Genomic DNA, 26,159 nt, shown 5'->3' with positions numbered 1-26,159 from the left:
CGGGGCCTTCTTTGATAGTTCTACGACTTTAGCAGTTCCTCTTATTCTTTCATTTTTGATCCTGTCCATTTTTGTTACTCCACACATCCACCTGAGCATTTTCATCTCTACCGCATCCAATTTCTTCTCTTGCACTCTCTTTCCCGGCCATGTTTCTGCTCCATACATCAAAGCTGGTCTCACTACTGTCTTATACACTCTTCCTTTAACAAGGATGTATCCTCAGTTTAGTTGAGAGGATAAAAATCCCCCTGAATTAACATATATATACTTCATCAATATAATGGATTTTACCATGTGGGGTTTACTCTGACATCATCTTCAATTACAGAGGAGAGAGGTCACAGACATACAGTCCTTAAAAACTCTGTTGATGAAAGCTTGGAACAATATCCCACTTGAAGTCATCCAAAGGGCGACTGGAAATTGGCTAAACCGTTTAGGTCGTTGGGCAGCTGCCCACGGAAAACATTTTGAACACCACATCTAACATTTGTATTTTTGTTCTGTTTTAACAATATTTTGTTAACAACAACTGTTTTCTGTTTCCAACAATAAAACTGTACCAAATTCCCTGTTTTTTTTTTTGCTCATAACAAACTGAGTTATCCAAACTCACCTTTTATTAATACAATAGTTTCTGGCCTAAACTCACTCCTATGTTGATATTTGAATTTTACTTGTGCATTGAAAGTTCATCCTTACATCGACCAAGATGAAATTTATAGTCTCGTCAATGTTTCCCCTTATACATATCTATCTATCTATCTATCTATCTTAAATACATAATATATATATATATATATATATATATATATATATATATATATATATATATATATATATATATATATATAATATATATATATATATATATATATATATATATATATATATACATATATATATATATATATATATATATATATATATATATATATATATATATATTATATATATATATATATATATATATATATATATATATATATATATATATTAGTATATATATATATATATATATATATATATATATATATATATATATATATATATATATATATATATATATTGGGCTACTAATTGTTCATCGATTCCTATCACCGACTATGATTTTTAAGCATTTTGCCGTTAACGGGCAGGTTTTAATTTTTTTTTTTCAACGTTTACACTCAATATATATTCATGAACTTTTCCAAATTTACATAACTACTTTCCGCTCCTGAATCATCTAGTTCTGCTTGCCTTCTATCCTTGACTCTCGTCAGCTGCCCAAGTACTCGCTTTGTCAACGCGAACCTACCCGTTTGCTTCTTCTATTCTAAGATTCATTTGCTCATTAACTTTTCATTTTGCAAGTAGTATTTATTTATTTTCCTACTCTGCTCAGGTGTCTCCCTTCGGATTCTCACATGGTTCTTCATTGGAGGGGTGGCTAGAGCTCTCGGCTAGCACGCTGTTGGCCCAGCGTTCGAGTCTCCGGCTGGCCAATGAAGAATTAGAGGAATTTACTTCTGGTGATAGAAATTAATTTCTCGTCATAATGTGGTTCGGATTCCACAATAAGCTGCAGGTCCCGTTGCTAGGTAACCAATTGGTTCTTAGCCACGTAAAATATGTCTAATCCTTCGGGCCAGCCCTAGGAGAGCTGTTAATCAGCTCAGTGGTCTGGTTAAACTGAGATATACTTAATTTTTTCGGATTCTCATGGATGTCCTGTGGTTTCCTTGAAGAAGGGAGGATGAAGTCTTGTGTTTCTTTTTATGTTTAACGCAGGTCAATGTCAATTTTATACTCACAGCTTCTGCTATTTGCAGTCTGTGGAACCGGGCTTCTCTATGCACGATCTCTGGGCTTTCTAATAATTCTTCTAGTGTCGGCTTACGGTCGTGGTCGTCTAAATAGTGTTGAAGTATTGCCATCGATATTGACGAAGAAACCACCTGCCTATAGTATGCCTTAAAGAGGAACTCTAGCCTCAACTTCACTATTGAATAAGGTGTCGAAGGCTGACTTCACTTTTCGGATGTAAATGTGGAGAAGAAAGGAGACAGGTACAATATTACCGTGTACCAAAGGACAAGTAATGGGGGTTGGTGTCTTAACGCCCTTGGGTGTGCCCTGACACTTACAAACGCTCTGTGGTAGCCTCGTAACTAATAACGGATACGACAGCAATCTAATAGGAGGTTGCATACGAAAACAGTTGGACATGGATGCCAGCACACAAGAGACGAAGCCTACCTCAACGAGAAACATCATATTGTATTACAAAGCTACATATCACAGCCAGTTCAAGGATGAGGTCAAGGCCATGAAGAGAATAATTGACAGAAGTACAACTCCTATGAATCCTGATGAGAGTATTTCCTTGTGTCTACTGCCGGCTGAACCTAGTCAGCAGTCTTGTAACGCGAAATAGCATGGGCCCCCTGTAGAGAGATGTAGGAGTTGAACAATGTAGTATACAAATTTAAGCGTACCAAAGGGACATGTCAAGTCCTCAGCAATTACCACTCTGCGTAGGCAATTGCAAGCTCACTGCAACCAAGGGGCAATATCTCAGTACTAAGTAGACGACCACGGCTGTAAGCTGACACTAGAAGAATTATTATAAAGCACAGAGATCATGCACAGAGAAGTCCGGTTCCACAGATTGCAAATAGCAGATGCTGTGAATATAAATTAACAATGGCCTGTGTTAAGTATACAGAGGAATATGGACTTCATCCTCCCTTCTTCAAGGAAGCCACATGAAATCCGAAGTGAGACGCAAGCGACAGAACACCACTGGACACGACTACCGACAACTAAGCAAATCAAGACTATCGGCCAGAGATGGGAATCATGCCCTTGCCCACACCCTTTGCTGCAAGCTGCGACACAGGACATGTCCCATGGAACACCAGGAATGCCCATGCTGCCGCCCAGACAGCCAGAGAGAGAATGAGACCCACTGACCAATAGAAATTCAGCACCCCAATGACTTCATGTTGGAAATTCAATCGTCCACAAGGAATAATATAAACCTTGTATGTCCATTTATAATCCAGTCCTGATGACGCCGCCGAGAGAGGTGGAGAAACGGTCCGTCGACTAAAAAAGAAAAAGTAAATGGGAAGAATCTCGAATAATTTTTCTTTATTCCTGAGAAGCATGCCAGAAGAGAAAAAGTAGTGTAGATTGATCCAAAGTCTTGATAAGAAGATAGTATTTGCACAATGCCATTGAAAATTGCATATATATATATATATATATATATATATATATATATATATATATATATATATATATATATATATATATATATATATATCTATATATTATACATAGTCGTATATCTGATTATATTACTAGCTGTGTGTATATTTATGAATGTTGCAAAAAAATAAAAAATATATATTTCAATGATTACCCAAAATTTACTGATTTTGGTAATGCCTTCAAACTCCCGCATCAAATGAGTAATATACTGTATTATTGCGGTTGCAAAAATTTTTTTTTAAATAGAATGAATTCATGTTTGATTCTGTATAATTTATCCCTCTAAAACTCATGGATAAGTCCATTAGCATTGCAATGCATGTAAGAATTTTGCTATATTTTTAAATATTTGGCTCCGAACGTCGACCAAATTCCATTATTTCGAAAGTTTTCGTATTTAGATATTTATTTTTTCATTCCATGATATTGATGTAATACTATCAACGAATATTAGGTACTACTTGAAAACAAATATTAACAATGATTGTCAACATAGTAAGTACTAGATACTAAGATGTTACCTAAATATTGTCATTATATCTATCATCCTATCCGTATTCATACATAATAATCCACACACACATATACACTCATACACGCACATCTACGTATATATATATATATATATATATATATATATATATATATATATATATATATATATATATATATATATATATATATATATTAGAAAGGACGTTGGGTCGGGTATGATACATGAAACATACGCTACCGGGGTCTAAGCGATGTCAGGCAGGGCAGCCGATCGAGACTACAGGTCTACCCCAAAGCCAAATCAAAAGTCCTTCAAAAGAAGGCATCGTGCTTACCCCATACAAAAAATGGGAAAAAAGCACGTTAAAGAAGAAGAAGAAGAAGATATATATATATATATATATAATATATATATATATATATATATATATATATATATATATATCCAAGCGAGAAATAAACAAAGGGCCTAACGTTACGTTGCAGGATTCGAATCCACACACTCAAGGCCAGGATGAAGTTTGCCAAACCCAAGCACGGATGATCGGGTTTTTCCTTTATATCCCTCTTGGATGAAGGGCTTGAAGTGAGCTTCGCTAAAAAAAGTGGAAGGTAATAGCGAAGCTACAAACGATACGATTTAATTAAGATTGCATTACAGCACAAATCCATGACTGGGTTGATGAAGAAACGTATTCCAAACAAGAGACATAAGAATAGAGGAGTGTCTTATTTTCCTAATTTTCTTAACATAAATTTCTACACCAGCAGGACTTAGGAATTATTATCCAAGTTCATGTACCCCAATTTATGAGATGCAAGACCTTATTATTATTATTATTATTATTATTATTATTATTATTATTATTATTATTATTATTATTATTATTATTAAGAGCATAATCTGCCTCTCTCTCTCTCTCTCTCTATTCTTTTTCGCGTGTGTTTATTAGCAAAAATGAAATATTAATGAGCTGAGAGAAACAAAATGAAAGAATCTGCCCCGTACGTCACAAAATATAAATTTCTCAGTTCGGAACTAATAATTTACGAGCGTAATGAATTGTAAATTCACGCTCAGTAAATGACCCGTCCATTTCATATTTATTTAATTTTTTTTCCAGTAACTTGCTGATGCATCCAAATAGCTTCAGTGACGTATTTTGATAACAAGTGGAGTTCATTGAGTGATGCATTTATGCATACCACTCTTGGCCATGATGAATTCTGCAGCTCATAAATAATTAAATGCTGAATGCTTCAGTGAATTTGAATTCTTTTTTTTTTGATGCACAGAATCAGAAAGAAATTATTGCTAATTTTAAGGAGATTTGACAATATTCCATTGTATACAGTTTTCATATGGTTTTGCCACTGAATGGTGAGGATGTAGCATGGCAGAGTTTAAATACAATTTTTGTATGATTTCTCGTAAATTAGCATACAAAATCAGTCACGCTAACGCATAATGTATGTATATATATATATATATATATATATATATATATATATATATATATATATATATATATATATATATATATATATATATATATATATATATATATATATATATATATGTATATATACAGTATATATACATATGTGTATGTGTATATATATATATATATATATATGTATATATATATATATATATATATATATATATATATATATATATATATATATATATATATATATATATATATATGGTAAAACATGACCCAATACCAATAGCAAATGTGAGCTTGATACACTTAAACACTATGAAGATAAAGACCAATTCACAGTTACACATTTGATGGCGCATAATGTATAAATGCCTACTGCAGTATTCTATATAAAAGGATACAGGATAAATATATGACAGAAATCATTTCAATAAACAGGAGGCCCCTGGCTTCAAAGAACTGCTATTTTTCGTTGTATGGCAGAGTCATTGTTTTTATATTCAAAACATATCTCGACACGGGCTTCAGATTCACATTTAACCGGATCACGTATCTGCAACTTCAACTGTACGTCTCAAGTATCATTGATTTCAGTGTCGACGGTCCTCCGGGGAATGATTATGCAAGGGCATGCGTGGGATATATGGATGAACGGTCTGATCCGCCATCGGGTATCATTGCTTTATCGATCACGGAGGTTCTTAAGAGGTTCGCTGTTGCAAGATGGAAGAAGCAGCATGATTGTATTGATATTTTCATCTGATTGATAGCTGTGCTTCTTAAGGAATTTTATCATATTTCGTTCGGTATGAGAGGCCTCAAGCATTGAGAGAAATTTGAACATACACAAGCAAATAAGCAAGAGCGCGCACAAACACCCAAATGCTTGCGTATGAGAGAGAGAGAGAGAGAGAGAGAGAGAGAGAGATAATACATTATTTTACGTATTCTCCAAAACAGTTCAAAATATCATTGTCTTTCTATAGACTTTAATAATGTTTGCATTCTTATTGATAAAGCATGTTTCCAAGTTTATAAACTAAAGAGGAAGTATTCAGATTCGCTTCGACTACCTACCTTCGCTTTATTTACTGAATTCTTCCAGCCCTTCCCTCCTTGTAACAATTAAAAGGAAACAAAACATTTTTGGGAGTTATATGTGACACAGACGAATTTTCTATGGAAGAGAAGAAAGGAGGAAACAAGTCATCGCCCAGGACGGTGATGGGCGTTTCAATGGAGGAAGTCCCTACCTGGAAAAGTGGGAGTAATTGTCAGCAAGAAAACATTCCTTTCCTCCTTCCCGAGACACAGACTTTTAACTCAAACAAAAGCTCCTTTCTTACGGGGATTCAGCTTTGCCTGTTGATAAATTTTCTATTTGCTTTTCTTTTTTTAGTCAGTTTGTCCAATATCTGGATAATAATAATAATAATAATAATAATAATAATAATAATAATAATAATAATAATAATAATAATAATAATAAACTTTCTCATGTCGTTTATAATCAATATCAGTGTGTCCATGTTATAATAATAATAATAATAATAATAATAATAATAATAATAATAATAATAATAATAATAATAATAATGCAGAGAAATATTAAAATTCCTATTCATAAAAGGGGAAAGAGACCCATGGTTAAATTTGTATTTCTAATTCCTTCCAGTTTTAAACCATTTTTTACAGATATTTTAAATAATATCGCTCTTAGACAGAGATAGCTCCTGCTATCATCTCTGGAGGATCCTTTTTTGATATCGCCACGATCCTCTGAATGTGATAGTAAGAGTCATCTTCAGTAAATAACACCACCTTGTCAAAAGTTCATCTAAAAAATGTGTATTTAACAAGATGGAGATAGAAATACTACTTTGACGTAACGGGTCTCTGTCTCCTAATAATAATAATAATAATAATAATAATAATAATAATAATAATAATAATAATAATAATAATAATGACAGATCAATAAGAAGCGTAAGTGTGTGTGTGCAAGTTTTCAATACTCATAATAATGATAATGAATTACACCAAATGTACTGATCTGCTTTTAGTTATAAAGCTCAATACACTCTGCGGATTATGCAAATATGGTTACGTGCATTTACAGGCAAACGCAAGGAAATGTATATAACTTATTCGGTTGCTATTTTAAGAGCAATTCACAATTTATTTCTTTATATGACTATAAATTACAAGACTTCTTAGAGTTAAGCATATTTTATGTCTGTGGTTACAAGCAAAAAAAAACACACACAGTGAAGGATTAATTAAATATGATTGTCTATCAACATTATTCTCTTCTTAAATGGTATTTTTAAAACATCATAATTCAAGGCCCTATCCTGTTCAAATTGAGATACCCATGCCATTATCTCTCTCTCTCTCTCTCTCTCTCTCTCTCTCTCTCTCTCTCTCTCTCTCTCTCTCTCTCTAATACCAGCACAAGTTTATATATATATATATATATATATATATATATATATATATATATATATATATATATATATATATATATATGTTCCTTTATCGAACACTCTAACACCATCTGTGCAAAGAGACGTAAGGCATAAGCACAACTGCTCCCCAGATTAAAGACAAATAAAAGCCATCTTTGTCTTTAAGGTCGCTGTATCGAAAAGTTGGGAATTTACATAAATCAACAAACATTTATACACAACTGACAACCCTGATTACGTGGGAATGAATTTTACATAAGTTTGACCAAAGACTGAAATGGAAATGAGTTCATTTGCTCTTAGTATTGACTAATTATTATTCGTTGGTCCATTAATAACAAGCAGTAGGAGTTTGTTATCAGTAAATTATAAGTGAAGTTTCATTGCCATTAGATTAATATGTGTTCTACTGAATTTCCTTTCTCCTATTTTTATTTATTCTTTCACAAATGGTAATTTTCAAATGATAATCTGTTGTCATTTTGAATACTGCAGCTGCAAAAACAACTGCAGCAATTACGGCAAAGGCTTCCATCACAATGTTACTGCAGCTGATAATAATAGTATTCGCAAGTAAATTTCACCGCATAAATCTGCAATATGTCCCTCCATTAAGCTTTCATCCTTGACCTCGTGATCAGCAGTGTTCAAGAACACTAGGTTGGGTCCATACCAGGTTGGGTTCTGAAAATCTGACGCACGTTCATATATCTAACCTAGAATAACCAAACATCAGAATTCGATGCTTGGGAGCTAATCATAGAACTTGGGAGTCTGCTGTAATATCTCATAGTGAGCGGGAACTAAGTAAAACAAGCAAAAAATGCGCCGAAGTTTCTACGGTGCAATCGAGTTTTCTGTACAGCGTATACTCAAGGCCACCGAAAATAGATCTAACTTTCGGTGGTCTCAGCATAATGCTGTATGAGCCGCGGCCCATGAGACTTTAACCACTGCCAGGTGGTGGCCTGTCCTATAACGTTGCCAGACGAACGATTATGGCTAAATTTAACCTTATATAAAATAAAAACTACCATTGGCTAGAGGGGTGCAATTTGGTATGGTTGATGATTGGAGGGTGGATGATCAAAATACCAATTTGCAGCCCTCTAGCCTCAGTAGTTTTTAAGATCTGAGGGCGGACAGAAAGAGTGAGGACGGACAGACAAAGCCGGCACAATAGCTTTCTTTTACAGAAAAATAAAACATATTTTCATGGAAATGATTTTTGACAAAATACTTTATCTGAGTTTAAGAAACTTTAGAGGCTGCTTTTCCTTGACCTGCAATTTGCCCTTTCTAAGTTGTAAGTCAATTTACTAAGAAAAGCTTCTTGTATGTCATGAAAAAAGTTATATATTTTTTTATTCATCTAACTGTGTTAATGATACTTTTCTGCAAGAGCAAGTTGCGTTGAAAAAGCATGATAAAAAATCAAATTAGGCTTTCTGTTGATACGAATGTGAAATAATGCTGCTTTCCATATAGAAATGTAATTCTTAACTGTGCACAAAAACCATTATCAAAATACATATGCTTGTTAAATTATTACTTTCATTTTGGTGTCTAATTCCAGCAACAATAACATGTTAGAGAGAGAGAGAGAAAGAGAGATAGAGGGAGAGAGAGAGAGAGAGAGAGAGAGAGAGAGAGAGAGAGAGAGAGAGAGAGACCTCCCCTGAAGAAAAATATAAAATATAAAAGGAATGGCTGTTCGTAGTAAATGTCTCCATTAGTAAATATCCCCGTATGGAAGGTTGATTTTTTGCATTAACAAGGAATCTGGCTGAGCAAAAGTCATATTTCACTTGGCATCACTGACTTTGCCATATTTTTTAGTTACACTTTCTCAGGAAGCCCACATTGTTACATGGAGAAAGGGAACAGGGAACTTCGTCAACTTTCTAAAGTTTTGTTGAGTTTTGAATAGCGACTTGACGGTTGAAATGAATGTAAACTTCAACAAGTTTCAGGTAGTGATGAAAACTTCTTCTACTGTTTTGTTTGGTTCAGATGTTCCAGATGTAATTTAGTGGACGAAAGTAGTAGTAGTTTTGGGCTTTTGCAAAGAAAACGATTGATATCCCCGCCATAATTCCCTTGAGCCTTAATGGCGCTGAAGATGAGCCTGTGTTTGATTCCTAAAAACAGGCATACTTTACAGCAGACACATTCTCTCTCTCTCTCTCTCTCTCTCTCTCTCTCTCTCTCTCTCTTCTCTCTCTATATATATATATATATATATATATATATATATATATATATATATATATATATATATATATATATATATATATATATATATATATATATATATATATATATATATATGAGAGAGAATGATAACCACCATCTAGATTATATCATTTGAGCATTACGTAACCCTGTATCTCGCCTACAGATCTATCCACAAGAACAATTGCGAACGTCTGTAAAGTTTATGAAGGGGAGTTGAGTGCGAAGGAGATTGCGTACGGCGTTAAGAGACGGACTAAGCTTGAGAAGCACCTTGTCTTAGTATGTCATTTGTGCGTTGAGTACTAATTTGCTATGCACAAACTTATACACACTTAAACGCACACACACACACACCATATACACCACCTCAGCTTTGGAAGTAACCTGGACATGTTTGCTTCAGATCCCATTGTTGACCCTTTAAGCTCAACGCTGAATTTCTCTTCTGGCAGTCAGTCAACGATAGTGAACCCAAGCCAATGAGAGAAATAGTATCAGAATAGCAACCTGAACCTTTGAAGGTTAGTGTTTTATATATATATATATATATATATATATATATATATATATATATATATATATATATATATATATGTATGTATGTATACAGGTATATATATAACACATATATACGGAAATATATATACATATACATTCAGCTATTTTTCCTGTGGCCTTAGCTATTTAGTGGCTTATAAACATTATATATATATATATATATATATATATATATATATATATATATATATATATATATATATATATAGAGAGAGAGAGAGAGAGAGAGAGAGAGAGAGAGAGAGAGAGAGAGATAGGTAGACAAATAAATGCACAGACTGACAAATACAGTGTTTCTCAAACTTTTGTTTTTGCGGTTGAACTGAAATCAGACCATTTAAAAAAAGGACGAAAGGCAGGAATAAGAAACAAAGATAAACCACAAACTTTGAAGTAAGGTAAAATCCTCGCTTATGTCAAAAATAATTCGTATTCAAATGAAACTAACGATTGAGTTTTGCCATGGTAATACCGTCATTTAATTTTTCCGAATGATGTTAGAGATAAACTTAGTGGGACACAATAAATCTGTGAAATACAACAAATGAACATTAAATCCTGTGCATTTATTCGAAGATCTTTTGGAATTAAGAATGACTGATTTTGATTAATTGCCTCTGTAATAACGTAATGTACATATTTACTCTTTATTAGTCTCGTGCTTATATGAAATAAAATAAAGACAAGGAACGCGATTTCCAAAAGAACTCTTTCCCAAAACCCTCTTTCTCCAGCCACCCTTTCTTTTCTCTCTCTCTCTCTCTCTCTCTCTCTCTCTCTCTCTCTCTCTCTCTCTCTCTCTCTCTCTCTCAATCAGGAAAGATTTGTTCCACAAGAAAAACAAAAGAGTACCACAAGGATGTTTTCTCAAGTGAGTGGAAAATGAATGATCCCATTTCCTTTCTGTGGAAGCGACTGACATTTTTCCCGACTTTTTCTGGAGACTGTGAAACCTGTTGGTGTGCCTTCATTTGCAATTCTAAAACGTTATCTGAATATACATCTGATTTCCAGTTATCGCTGATGTATTATCTCCTCCGGCGTTCCATTATAGTATTTAAATAAAAACAGTTCTTCAACCGAGAGACAGAGAGACAGAGAGAGATTTTAACAAAGTACAGTAGCAGTTCGTTACATGACCTATTTCCACGTTCATGCATCGAAACACGACACGGTACCAGATTTTCAGTTTAGCTTCCCCGAAACAGAACAGAGTCAATGCATATGCATACATTCAAGAAAAACGGAGGTACTTTTTTTTGGAGGAAGTGAAGTTGAGTAACATGTTATGAAACATAAAAATCCATTCACGCTCTAATTTTGGCCACTTTACAAGAAGTGTCGTAACCTAAAGTGAATAACTTAAGGGGAATCATTCATAAACTTTTTCTTTCTGCGATGTACAAATAAAATCTGGGTCCCACTGACAGATGTGTTAAAGATGGATGCGAATGGGAATCTGACACCTTTCTCGTGTAATAATGACATTTATCTATATATTATATAATGAAGACTTGTTAATGTTTCTATTGCTCTCGCTATGCGCACTCTCTGTTTATCATTATCATGAGTTTATGATCAACATACGTAGTGATAAATCTTCGATACCTTATGGTTATCTCGAGGTGATGTCTCTGTGAAATATAGCGGCATATTTAATTGGCAATAAAACGGAGATGAAAAATGGTATCCACTTGTTTCAGAGACATGGATTGGCTTTTTCCTTCTTAGAATAGCTATGGTGGACAGTGCCCAATAAATCTCTCTTTATTGCCAATGACAGCAGTTCGTGGAGTGAGAAATTGCTATCCCGTTCCTTCCCAGTTCCGTATCACATCTTAGATGTTTCTCTGCGAAAAGTTGTAGGTAGTTTACTCCCCGTAATTCAGTGGTTATATTTTCAAAGAAAGGAGAGAATTGTTTTGGATTGCACTTAAAAAGAGAATTCCTTCTCAAAGATTTATAGATAATTCATCACCTGAATATAGTATTCTTTAGGAATTACTCTTGGAAAATGGAACTTTCTTTCAGTTTATTGGAAACAGCATGTTATGGGAAATTTCTTTTCGCATATCACGTCGAGGTCAGTCACTTAGAGATGTCATTAGTCATTGTGATCACCTCAGTATTTTCGTAAATTACTGTTAACGTTTAAGTCGGGGAGAGAGAGAGAGAGAGAGAGAGAGAGAGAGAGAGAGAGAGAGAGAGAGAGAGAGAGAGACTCCTTAAAACATCTGTTCGATATTGAGGACTTTACGTAAAAGGGAAGATTGTGCGAACGTTATATATTGATTTTTTTTCATTGGTTATCAACCTCACTAGTATGTGCATTATATTACTTCAAGTGATAATTTAAAATTTTCCTTCTCTCACTTTGCTTTGACACAGTAGTTCTCTTTCCCTTTCTTGTTTTTTTTTTTTTTTGCGTGTAATGATAACAAGGGAAGACGAATTCTTCCAGTGATGTGGTTAGTGACGTCATCAAAATGACCATAAGTCTCTCTCTCTCTCTCTCTCTCTCTCTCTCTCTCTCTCTCTCTCTCTATTTTTTTTTGCCGAAGTTCGGACATGGTATATGTCGTTCCATTAAACTGCACTTTTCTTACCCTAATTACAAAAGATAACAATTTCAAAAGCACGTTGTTAGTGATTGGTAGAAAAGCCTCTTCTCCCACAGCGCCCTTTTCCTTGCCTCTAAACAACCGTTACCATCACCCCTCCCCCAACTCTTCCCTATTCCAAGCCCTCTTTTCTTCTCTCTCTTTTTGTCAGGGAATATCAGTTCCACAATAAACACAAAAGAGTACCAAAAGAATGGTTTTGAAGTAAACGGAAAATGGATTATTCTACTTTCTTCCCATGAAAGCAGCTGATATTTTTCCTGAGTTTTTCTACAGAGTGTGGAACCTGTTAGTGTCTTCACTTGCATTTCTAAATAATTATATTTGTAACTTGTGTTTACTTTCTTATTTACTTTTTTGCGCATTTAGTTCAATTTAACACTCTTTGACACACACACACACACACACACACACAGAGAGAGAGAGAGAGAGAGAGATTTTGACAGAGTGTAACATCACATTCAATGACGGTTCCTCACATGATCCACTGCCTTGCCCATGCATCAAAATATGACACTGTACCATACTGCTAATTTAGCATCCATTGATAGATAGCATAGGGTCAACGTTTGCGTACAATACTAAAATAATTACGTGTTTTTAAGGAAATGAAAATGAGGATTGGTTTACACTACCGAAAGTGAACAGCCGGAGGAAACCATTAAATCATTCTTTCTCTTCTCTGGATATGAAGTCATTTTCCCACAAAAAGAAGTAGTAAATGCAAACGGGAATGAGAACCATTCTCCTATAATAAGGGAATTCATGTACAGTATTTATGTAATTTAATTATTTTTCCTTTTACTACTCTTGTTTTTCATAATCAATCATTTAAGGTCAATAAACAAGTAAGAGGTTGTCAAAACCTCGATGTTTCTCGCGAGGTGCCACATCTGTGATATATTACGGCCTATCTAATTGGGTTTCTCGCGAGGTGCCATATCTGTGATGTATTACGGCCTATCTAATTGGGTATCAAGTGGAAACAAAAAAGGAGATTTCCCCTTGGTTTAAGAAGTAAGGATTTGCTTCTAGTTTTCTGCAAAAGAAAACTATTGTGCCGGCTTTATCTACCCGTGCGCACTTTTCTGTCCGCACTTTTTCTATCCGCCCTCAGATCTTAAAATCTACTGACGATAGGGGGCTGCAAATTGGCATGTTGATCATCGACCCTCCAAATCATCAAACATACTAAGTTGCGGCCCTTTACCCTCAGTAGTTTTTATTTTATTTAAGGTTAAAGTTAGCCATAATAGCCATAACCGTGCTTCTGGCAACGATATAGGACAGGCCACACTGGCCCGTGGTGAAAGTTTCATGGGCCGCGGCTCATACAGCATCATACCAAGACCACCGAAAGACAGATCTATTTTCGGCGGCCTTGATTATACGCTGTAGCGGCTGTATAGAAAACTCGATTGTGCCGAGGAAACTACGGAGCATTTTTTACTTATTTTCTTCTGAAAATGCTTTAATGGTCATTGCCCAATAAATCTATTTCCATTGCCAATGAAAACAATTCGCGGAAAGAGAAAATTGCTGTCCTATTCTTTCCTAGTTCCATTTTATGATCAATTGAACGGTTCCCTATTCGATGAGCTATAAAGTAGGTCATTTTTCTTAGCTACAGAGGATCATTTTAAAAAGAAAGAAAATGGATCAGAAAAAAGAGAACCTTAATAAAGCTGGCTGTTTTCGACACCTTCCCTTCATGTTATTATGCTTTTACGTAATTCTCTAAGAGTAATTTCGCGTCTCTTGGGTGAATAACATAAGTTATTCACTTGTGAATAACATATAAGTTGAGGCTACTTTTATTAATAAAAAGACATCGAAGTCAGTAAAGCATAAATGACACATAGCTTTATGATTGCCTCGAAATGTTCGTAAATTATATTTTTGCTGCAATCTGGGTAATTAAAAAGGGATATTTGTATTTACGTCTGCATTGCATCCTTAGGAGCGTCTGCATTTTTGTTTGTATAAATAAGCTTTGTGTCAGCGTCCTCAGAAAACCATTCCTATCTTCCCGACTCATTTCTCTCCATCTCCCAAAACACAATGTGGGCCAATTCAGCGCGTCAATAACTTTGACATCGTGGGTTTCGAAAGAGCAATATTCCTCATGACTCGTTGGTTCGTCTGCTCCATTAAAATGTTTTTTCCTTGATATTTCGGAACAAAACGGGATTTCATTCTGGGAGTCTGAGAGAATCCAAATGAACCGAAATATAGAACAAGGAAAAAAAATGCAGTCTTTTCACTGTATTGTTCCAGCGTTTCAATGGATTCGTGGTTCGTTTCGACAGCTAATTTTTTTCCACACAATAGAACTCCCAACAAGAAACGTCTCATATGAGGAATTAACAATGAACTGCGTTACATTTTTCTTCATTATTTCTTATAGGTATGTAACAGTTTTTCGGCGTGTTGCGACGACACAAATAACAGCATAGATTTATGAATTTCTATCACTTACACACTTGACAAATATTAAAACAATTATAATTAATATTGAACTGATCTTACCTCGGGAATGGCTTACACTCTTGGGGAACTGTAATTGATAAGTTTTTCGGTGCAGGCAGGATTCGATGAGTTGCCTGCTTTAAAAGCAACGGTAGACAATTACTTTGACTGCTGAGCCATTTTGGCGGCTCATTAACAAACAGATATCTTTTCCCCTTGCGAAGCACTTGATTGAATCCTTGCCAGCAGCATGTTGTTGAATACTGTTGGTTAAACGTTCTGGTAGAGATTAAGTTTTCAAAATCGACCCAGAAAACGAAAAAAGAAAAGACTTCCATGTTTTTTTTTACTCTTCGTCCAGATAGACACACAACTTTAAGAGTCCTAACCTTTGACCTTATTTCTCACCTATCTTAATTATGCGTCTTTTTGTTTGCTTACCGAATTTTTGTATTTATTTATTGGTTAGCTTTGACTCTAATTCACTTTACCTTCCCTATCTTCCTTTAATCTACAGTATATATTTTTTCATAAGGGTATTTTGGGAAACTTTGGGCAATAAGTTGATGGCCTCGTTTGTATTTTTTACAATGAATTTACATTTTAGATCTTTTTATTGCAGGAGAAAAAAATCGTCCGAAATCGAGTGTTTGAGTTATAAAGGTATAAAATTGCAATAAATCATTACTCTATTTTTATTTTTTTTACCAACTGTTTCTAGCACACGACTTTCAAGAGTCATTTTATCATTCATGTTTTAGAACGTGATTATTCTTCATGCGTTGAATAATAATAATAATAATAATAATAATAATAATAATAATAATAATAATAATAATAATAATAATAATAAATAATAATAATAATAATTACCTCTGATTGAGGAGCTCCAAGAATGAACTTGATTACACCCCTTTGCACATCAAGAGTCATTTCAGCCGAGGCACTGAAACATTAATAAAGCGGCAAATTTAAAAATCAATATGAAAACAAAACACGTATTTTCCTTCATATTTGTTTATGATTGACCTGAATGCTCCTTAGAGTTCTATATCTCATAGGAAATCTTAAAACTTTGGCAAGAACATTAACAAATGCACTACCGCTGCAGACTGTACCTCTATTTTTCTTTATCGTTGAATTTCCTGTTCAAGCTAACGCCTAACAAGCAAAAAATGCGCCGAAGATACAGTTTTCGGAACAGCGTATAATCAAGGCCATCGAAAATAGATCTATCTTTCGGTGGTCTTAGAATAATGCTGTATGAGCTGCGCTCTATGAAACTTTAACCACGGCCAGGTGGTGGCCTCGCCTATATCGTTGCCAGGAGCACGATTATGGCTAACTTTAACCTTAAATAAAATAAAAACTACTGAGGCTAAAGGGCTGCAATGTGGTATGTTTGATGATTGGAGGGTGAATGATCAACATACCATTTTGCAGCCCTCTGGCATCAATAGTTTTTAAGATCGGAGGGAGGACAGAAAAAGTGCGGACGGACGGACAAAGCCGGCACAATAGTTTTCTTTTACGCAAAACTAAAAAAGATGTAAACAAAAAATTGGTCAAGTTAATCCTTAACATTTGAAAATCAAAAAGAAATGGAGAAAAAATGGCATAGAAATCCTCTCAAGATAAGCCCTGTGATAATAGTCTCTTAGAATGTTTTATGCAAATTTGTGAAGGAGGGAGGATTGATAAGACCTCTTCTTGTGAAGCCTTCGTAAGGAAATCGGACTTGGTATTTATAGTTTCACGTAAACATTTTATCTATGTAAATACGTAGTTTGTATTGCTTAATGAATAAGTCCGAAAGAATGTGAGCTATGACTTTCTGTAAAGAAGTATTACTTGACATTACGCAAGAGCAAGACGGAAACGGTTGCGCTATTTATTAATAATATTAAAAGAGAATCATAGATTTTTAGTACATGCTTTGTGTCCGTCCGCACTTTATTCTCTCCGCACTTTTTTCTGTCCGCACTGTTTCTGTCCGCCCTCAGATCTTAAAAACTACTGAGGCTAGAGGGCTGCAAATTGGGATGCTGATCATCCACCCTCCAATCATCAGGTTAAAGTTAGCCATAATCGTGCTTCTGGCAACGATATAGGATAGGCCACCCCGGCCCGTGGTTAAAGTTTCATGGGCCGCGTCCCATACAGCATTATACCGAGACCACCGAAAGGTAGATCTGTTCTCGGTGGCTTTGATTATACGCTGTAGCGGCTATACAGAAAACTCAACTGCGCGAAATGAAAACGAGTTACAGTCAGACCGAATAAAATAAATTATTCCTTCGATCCTTTGAATCAATGACTGCTAAGTTTTAAACTTCAAAATCTCTAATTGGGGGATTCTGTTGGAGGAGAGCTTCAACTTTCCAGGGTAAATATTATTCAGGCTCTTCCAGTTTGAAAAAGACAAGACATTAACGAGAAAAACGCCGTAATGTAATTGGAGAGGGCACCGAAGTTTTTATCTTTTTCATAAAGAGCTTGAGGAAATGGACAATTTTCTGAGTACAAATATTTTCTGTGGTTTACAGAAAAGGTTATTTGCGGACTATTAGGCCAAATACAATGAGGGTTCTTCTATAGTGAAGGAACTTAAGGCATTAGATCATATGGAGCATTTTGAACAGCTGAAAGAGAGAGAGAGAGAGAGAGGGAGGAAAAATGGAAGTCGAAAATAGGAAATAATGGTGTCATAATTAGTACTTTAGTACTTCCTTAAAGTAAATATTGAATTAGAAAAAATATATGAGCGTGAAGGAGTGTGTGTGATACAGACAAAAATACGCACATACACACACACACACACACATACATACATACATACATACATACATACATACATACATACATACATACATACATACATACATACATACATACATGTGTGTATATATATATTTATATATATGTGTATATATATAAATACTGTGTGTTTATATATGTATGTATGTATATATATGCTATATATCTATCTATCTATATATATATTTATATATATATATATATATATATATATATATATATATATATGTTTTTTTATTGCCATTAGTAGTAATCATAATTCATCCTCATCAGCACCGGCCGTCCTTGAAGGCAGTAACTGGGCCGCTTTTCGCACTATGGATGATGCCAAGCAACGTTTGGTCCTGTCAGTACCTGGACGTGTGACGACTAAGGATGGCAAATTGCCGTCACAACCCCTGGACGTCTGTGTGGGTACAGCATGCGCCCAGCAACTTCACCCCAAAAATACACGGTGAAAACAGGGAAAGTATTACGTTTTGAAGCTACTCTACCGTATATGTTTTTTTGTGAAAAAATAACATATAAGGCTTTACTATTATTATTATACGAAGTATTTGGTTTTATTCTGACGTATAAATCAATATCTTCCCAATAATTTCTACAACTACCACCACCACCACCGTCGCCGTCCCGTACCGCGCAGCCCACACGTACGATCTACTCGATTCGCTTTGACCCCCGGGTTCCAAAATGCCTCGAAAGGGGTTGAATTCCGCTGCAAATGACTCGATTTGGAAATTGATTACGTCTTTGAAGCGAGAAGATGGTTCCCCTCTGGAGAAGAGGCCGTAAGAAGTTGTTCTGTATATTAACTGTGTATGTGCGTGTATGTGCCATTGTTCCTTGTTCCTGAGAGCGTATGTAAGTGATCAGCATCTGATTACGGTTACAGTCATTCTAACACGCTTGTTGGAACGTTCACAGATGCACAAGAATAAACAGAAAAATACTTGAACATATTTCTGGGACAGTGTAGAGGAAGCCGACTGCCACAAAATCCTTTTTTCTCCCTCTCCCTTTTTTCTTTCCTTCTGTTTTCTCCGAACGATTCCCGGCGGCATTGTTAGAGAGGCCGCCGGCGTCGCTCCCGAAGACATTTAACCAACGATTTTCTCACAGCCTCGAGTCTTCTTCGTAGAGATTCCATTTCTTCGCTCTTTTTCGAGGAACTGCGTTGGTCCCTAGACTTTTAACAATCTTTCTTTCGTGTGTTCATCGCTTTATTTGTTCGGGGGAAGGGAGACCGCGAGGCTAAACGCTGCTGTTGCTGACACTATGTGAAATTCTCATCCAACTTAATTTTCGAGTCGGGGAGAAGAAGTAGTATGGTTTTGTTAACGACAGTTTACTAATACGAACTCCCTCAGAGCTAACGACATCTTGTGGAAGCCCTTACGAATGAAGTAAATAAACAATAAGAGAATCAATCAGTGGAAAAAACAACTTTAGGGCAAACATTAAATCCACTGTAAGGCTATGGAAATAAAAATCCTTTACCAAGAAAACGTATGTATATTATGGTAACATCACATAATGGTAGCCAGCTCGAAGAAGGCATATTTAAAAGATGGGGACTCAGATTCATAACACGTAGCATTAGTGGTATATCTGTATAAAAGGAATGATCACATTCAGTTCATCCTGATTCTCCAATCATAGTAAAATGTCGAATAGACAGCTGGGCTCTTTCTTTTGCATAATGCCATTCTTAACAAGTACAAGTATAAAAGTGTAAAAAGTGCTTGACATTTTTTTATGAAGGTCCGTTTTTTTGCAATAAAAATAAACAAGTGGAAGATGCGACAAAGTTTCTCCGGCGCAATCGAGTGTTCTGTACAGCCGCTACAGCGTATAATCAAGGCCATCGAAAATAGATCTATCTTTCGGTGGTCTCGGTATAATGCTGTATGAGCCGCGGCCCATGAAATTTTAACCACGGGCCGGTGGTGGCCTATCCTTTATCGTTGCCAGAAGCACGATTATGGCTAACTTTAACCTTAAATCAAACAAAAACTACTGAGGCTAGAGGGCTGCAATTTGGTATGTATGATGGTTAAAAGAAGAAGAAGATGATTGGAGGGTGGATGATCAACATAGAAATTTGCAGCCCTTTAGCCTCAGTAGTTTTTTAAGATCTGGGGGCGGACAGAAAAAGTGCAAACAAAAAAAAGTGCGGATAGAAAAAGTGCGGACAGAATAAAGTGCAGACGGACAGACAAAGCCGCAACAATGGTTTTCTTTAACAGAAAACTAAAAACGACAAGAAAAAATAGAACTGTGCAGTCATTCTGTCTCAGAAAAATCTTCTCGGTTTTTCTACCAGATCTCAGGGGCTTCTCATTCGGTGTCTGAGAACTTCGGCGAACTCGCTCAACATCCTTTCCCCATTTTTCTTCCCGATTTCCCTCGTGAAAGGGGTAATTATCTCCTCTGGTGTCTGAGAACTTTTTTTCGGATGCGAACTAGCTCAACATCCCTTTCACCATATATTTTTCTTCCGTCGATTTCCCTCTCAGTGAAGTTGGAACCGAGGTAATTATCTCCTCTGCACATCCCTCTAAAAACGATAGCCGTGAGTCAGAAATTTATTTCACGTGATTTTTGATGATTTGCAGAAGGGATAATTGATAATCAGTCAGAAGTTAACTATTTTTCTTTACATTTTACACACACACATTATATATATATATATATATATATATATATATATATATATATATATATATATATATATATATATATATCTATGTGTGTATGTGTATATATATATATATATATATATATATATATATATATATATATATATATATATATATATATATATATATATATGTGTATATATATATATATATATATATATATATATATATACATATATATGCTGTAACTTTCCCAAAAAGCCTTCTAGTAGCCTACCTTGAATCATCCTCCTACTTCCTCTTCAGCAGCAGACCAGTCTATATACCATTTATCAAAGAAGCTAAAAAAAAAAAGTCCCTATTAACAGACTACAACTACGTAAATTTCAACATATCTGGAAAGCCCAAAGTAAAAGGAAAACCCTGGTTGACTGAATGCGAAGGGGAGCTTCTAGCTAAAATAATATTGGAGATGAATGAGAATAGTGAAAGGGGGAAAAGATTAAATTTGTTTTAGGTGATATATCGAAGGGCCTTTAAGCTAAGGGATATACAATTGTGCGTTGGAAAATCGTCAAAATTCTTCGTCAGTATGTTGCGTCGGAGAAGAGGAGAGAAAACGGGTGTCCTTCACTCTCTCTTTTTATCTATGACCCTCCATGCAAGTATTAGTGGGAAAGGAGTTTTTGATACTAAATAAGAAAGCTGCGACATATAAATGATATATTCTGTAAATACTGAATGCTTGATTTTGTACAAAATAGAATGCGATCCGACGTTTCCAGGTGTGGTGTATATATATATATATATATATATATATATATATATATATATATATATATATATATATATATATATGTATGTATATATATATACATATACATACATACATATACATACATATATATATATATATATAATGTGCGTGTGTGTGTAATATATATAAACATGTCTTGACTCTTGATAAAAACGATAGAAAGTAGTTCACCGTGAAAATATTAAATAAAGACTATTCTCGTAAGTCCACTCGTAAACCGTAGCATTCGCAAAGATCATTACCCTAAATTCCAAGAAACACTCCAAAAGCGATGTCATTCGTATCTGCAATCTCTAAAGCACGATGGCAAACTCCAGTTCTGCACCATCAAAATCTTCTATATACGACAGACCAAGGTCTAGAGAATCAGACTTCTGTCCTGTGGAAATAAGGCAGGGCGTGGGGAAAGCTGGCTATTTTTTTATAGCTGCCTGGTCCCGCGCAGTATAAAATGAGACAGTTATTGGACAGAAATGGGCGTTCTGTTTATGTACAGACTGGCAAGCAGGGAGGTTATTCTGGAGAGCTTGGCAGAATATTTGCTAAGTTTCTTTGCCACTACAGTCAGCTTCTTTCCTGCTCATCTTCTCTGCATAGAATCTTAGTGATCGCTTAGTCCAACAAACAAGATAAATTTCAAACATACCCAGTATACCCAGTAAAAGTGACCAAGAATGGTAGGCTATTTACAGTCGTGAATTTGGTTTTGTAAAGGACAAGTTTAAAATAAGGAATATTATGAGCAGAGCTCCTAAATAATTCCGAAATTGAAAAATATAAAAAATCTTATTCCTTACTGAAAACTTATAACTTTAAATGAAAACTAACTGAAACATAATAATAATAATAATAATAAATAATAATAATAATAATAATAATAATAATAATAATAATAATAAACAAATAAATAAAGAAATAAATAAATAAAAAATGTTAATAAAGTATTTACATCTCTTCAAGTAACGGTATGTAAAAATCCATCCGGCGGAATCGTAACCATCAAGGGAAGTTCATTACCCTCCTGATATCTTGATTTACATCTTTTTTTTTTTTCTTTTTGAATAAAAAATCGTTAATACTGCTGTGGCTGGAAGACTTGGAATTGTTCCAGATCATTCGCAAAATGAACAAATACATAAGGAAATACAACTACTACTGCGTCACGCGCTTCTAAAACAATCTAATAAAAAAAAAGAATCAACAAACAAATTAGCTTTAGCTAGGAAGCGTGTAAATACTTTCCACGCGAAATGGATGTTTTTGTTTTCAAGTTAAACTTTCTGAAATAGGGCTCTGGGAATCAGTACAAGCTGGAAATACCATGAATTCTTTCCGTCATGATGTAAAAGTTAATTAATCCTTTATTTGTTTACTATGCTAATTAGTTGAAGCAATACCTAACCTTCTCTCTCTCTCTCTCTCTCTCTCTCTCTCTCTCTCTCTCTCTCTCTCTCTCTCTCTCTCTCTCTCTCTCTCTCTCTCTGAAAACACAAGCATTGACTAACCCCAAAAATTATTTTTCGTAACATTTGAAATAAAAAAAAAAGTCAGTTACATAACTATACAGAAAATCCTGGATATCCAGAAAGCTTAGATCTCTGCATTTGAGGGATTTCATTTCTCACCGAGTCTTATTTCCCCGGTAACTTTCATTCGCTGCTCTGATTTTCGCTTTTGAATTTCTGCTCTATTCTCGTTCCATTAAATGTACCAGACTTTGATTTCCCTACGTGCGCTGTCGAAAGAATGGGATTTCGTTTTGTGCTCTCTTGTTGTGGGAAATGGGAGTCAAACTGTCCTTGACTCATATTGGTAATCAAAGAAACAACATCATTGTGTGTATGTGTGTGTATATATATATATATATATATATATATATATATATATATATATATATATATATATATATATATATATATATATATATATATATATATATATATGAGAGAGAGCATTATTCCAAGACAATTAATTTGCACTGACAATATATTCCCAGGTTCCTGTCTGTATCGGTTATCTTGTATCACGCAATGCAGTCAAGGTTTTCCTGTTCTTTGGTGTTCCTGCGTTTCTCTAGCAGAAACGCAGGAACCGTATGTAAATGTAGTCATCAACAAACTTTCTATAATAAACATCTCAGGGGAATTTTTCTTCTTTTCTCTGGGTATAATTTGTCATTCATTTTCAAAAGTATTGTGTTTCTGAACCGCTGGAAATAGTTTCTTAGGGAAAAAATGTTTCCAGGCTGGGCAGTTTACCTTTTAATAGAAGGTCATTTTATTATAAATAGTGAAGCGCAGTATTCCAAGAACAATTTTTTTTTCAAAATCAAATGGACTTTTCAAGAAATGCTCAACCTTCGTTAATTAGGTTCTAAAAGGTTTTGAAAACGGGTTGAATGAGACTAAAACAACAATGGGAAAGAGGGAAAGCACGAAAAAGTGTGGAGTTTTTTCTTAATTGGGCGAACGATGATAATGGAAGGAAACCCCATGAAAAATGAAGGGATTTTTAACGGGTTAAAATAGAGCCGGTCGTAGGTTGTAAAAAAAATCCTACATCTCTTGAATAAAAATGAAAAAACTTTTGTTTCCTTGCAAGAGCTTCGTTATATGTTTACTTTAGGGATCTCATTAAGCTGTTTTGAATACATAGGAATTTGACGATTTTGTAAAAAGGTAGGCTCACTGCCATAATAGTACCTTAAAATTTGGTTGAGATATTTTTGAATATCCATATCTATTATAAATGAACTATTTTTATGTGTTATATATTTTAATTGAATATATCGTCTTCATTTCGCTACAGCTGTTTAATAAAGTTATTACACTGCCAGTTGAGGCAAGAAGTGGAAACCGAGATGCACCTAAGAATTTTGCTCTCCATTGAGGATAATTCAGCAAACAGTTCCGTACGTTCTGTCTTCGAACCCTGATCAAGTGCTCCATCTTACCCAGACCAATGACGTGGCAAGAGAGTTTTTTTTTTTTTCTTTTTTTTTTTCTTAGGATAAATATCTGTAGTCTATGCAACTGAAAATTGTGTCTTGCTGATTATTAGTTACGTATTTGAAATGTAACATCTGACGGGCAATAAGCCACAAGAGCTTCCGCCAGTTAGGATTAACTTCAGTGATATCGAACTCTCAAATTTACAGTCGGCTAAAGAAAACAAGTAAAAAATGCAACGAAGTTTCTTCGGCGCAATCGAGTTTTCTGTACATTGTATAATCAAGGCCACCAAAAATAGATATATCTTTCTGTGGTCTCGGTATTATGCTGTATGAGCTGCGCCCCATTAAACTTTAACCACGGCCGCCCGGTGGTAGCCTGTCCTATATCGTTGCTAGATGCACGATTATGGCTAACTTTAACCTTAAGTAAAATAAAAACTACTCAGGCCAGAGGGCTGCAATTTGGTGTGTTTGATGACTGGAGGGTGGATGATCAGCATGCCAATTTGCAGCCCTCTAGACTCATTAGTTTTTAAGATCTGAGGGCGGGGTCGGACAGAAAAAGTGCGGACAGAAAAAAGTGCGGACAGACAGACAAAGCCGGCACGATAGTTTTCTTTTCAGAAAACTAAAAATTATACCCTAGTTCTCGCTTCATTTTCCTTTCGTCTGCTGAGGTTTGAGGATTTTTAAATTATGGTGGTTGGAGCTGGTTGTATTCAGCCATATAGAAGGAGCCATAATACACTACAGCAACTTTTCAATCTTAGAGGGAATAATATTGGACGTTCTAAAGTAGGGGAGGATCTGAAACGAGGCGATAGTCAAAAGGAGAGAGGCAAAAGAAGAATTAGAGAAATCAAGCTAAAGCAAAAACTGGAACATTTTGAAAATGAAGTTTTCAGAAAACATTTAAAATTCCCCAGAGTAATTGCATGGATTTATTAAAGGAGCATTAGGACTTAAATTACAAGAATTAAAAAAAAATAAATAGACACTGAAAAGAATAATATCAAATATATAAGTAACAAATAATCGAAGCTAAGTATCCAAACAGGAATTATTAACGATCGTGAAAATAGATGGAAAAAGTGAAACATGGTGTTTCTGGTTATATCTTATACAGCATCCAAACGGCGCTGGAAAATAAGACTTTGAAATATTATTGTAGTATTTCATTTCATGAATAATAGGATGAAACTATAACGTTACATTCTTCAAACGCTTAAAAAAATGTTCTGGAAATTCTAAAACAGAACTCCTCTGAAATTCAAATCCAATCTGTCGGCTGTATTTGATGTATAATAAATTCGTCTGATGTTTAATGTACTTCGTCTGGGCTAGGAAACAATAAGGGAATGTGATG

General features: G+C 34.9%; 1 pseudogene; it reads right to left on the bottom strand.

The window, feature by feature from the left end:
• LOC136832339 (glutaminyl-peptide cyclotransferase-like) overlaps positions 1–1,922 on the bottom strand; it is a 40,592-nt pseudogene extending 38,670 nt beyond the window's left edge.
• Positions 1,923–26,159: the final 24,237 nt, after the last annotated feature.

This window comes from Macrobrachium rosenbergii, chromosome 49 (assembly GCF_040412425.1).
Source record: "Macrobrachium rosenbergii isolate ZJJX-2024 chromosome 49, ASM4041242v1, whole genome shotgun sequence".
NCBI lineage: Eukaryota > Metazoa > Arthropoda > Malacostraca > Decapoda > Palaemonidae > Macrobrachium > Macrobrachium rosenbergii.
Note: the sequence above shows the minus strand (reverse complement) of the source record. Positions and strands in the feature narration are given on the sequence as shown.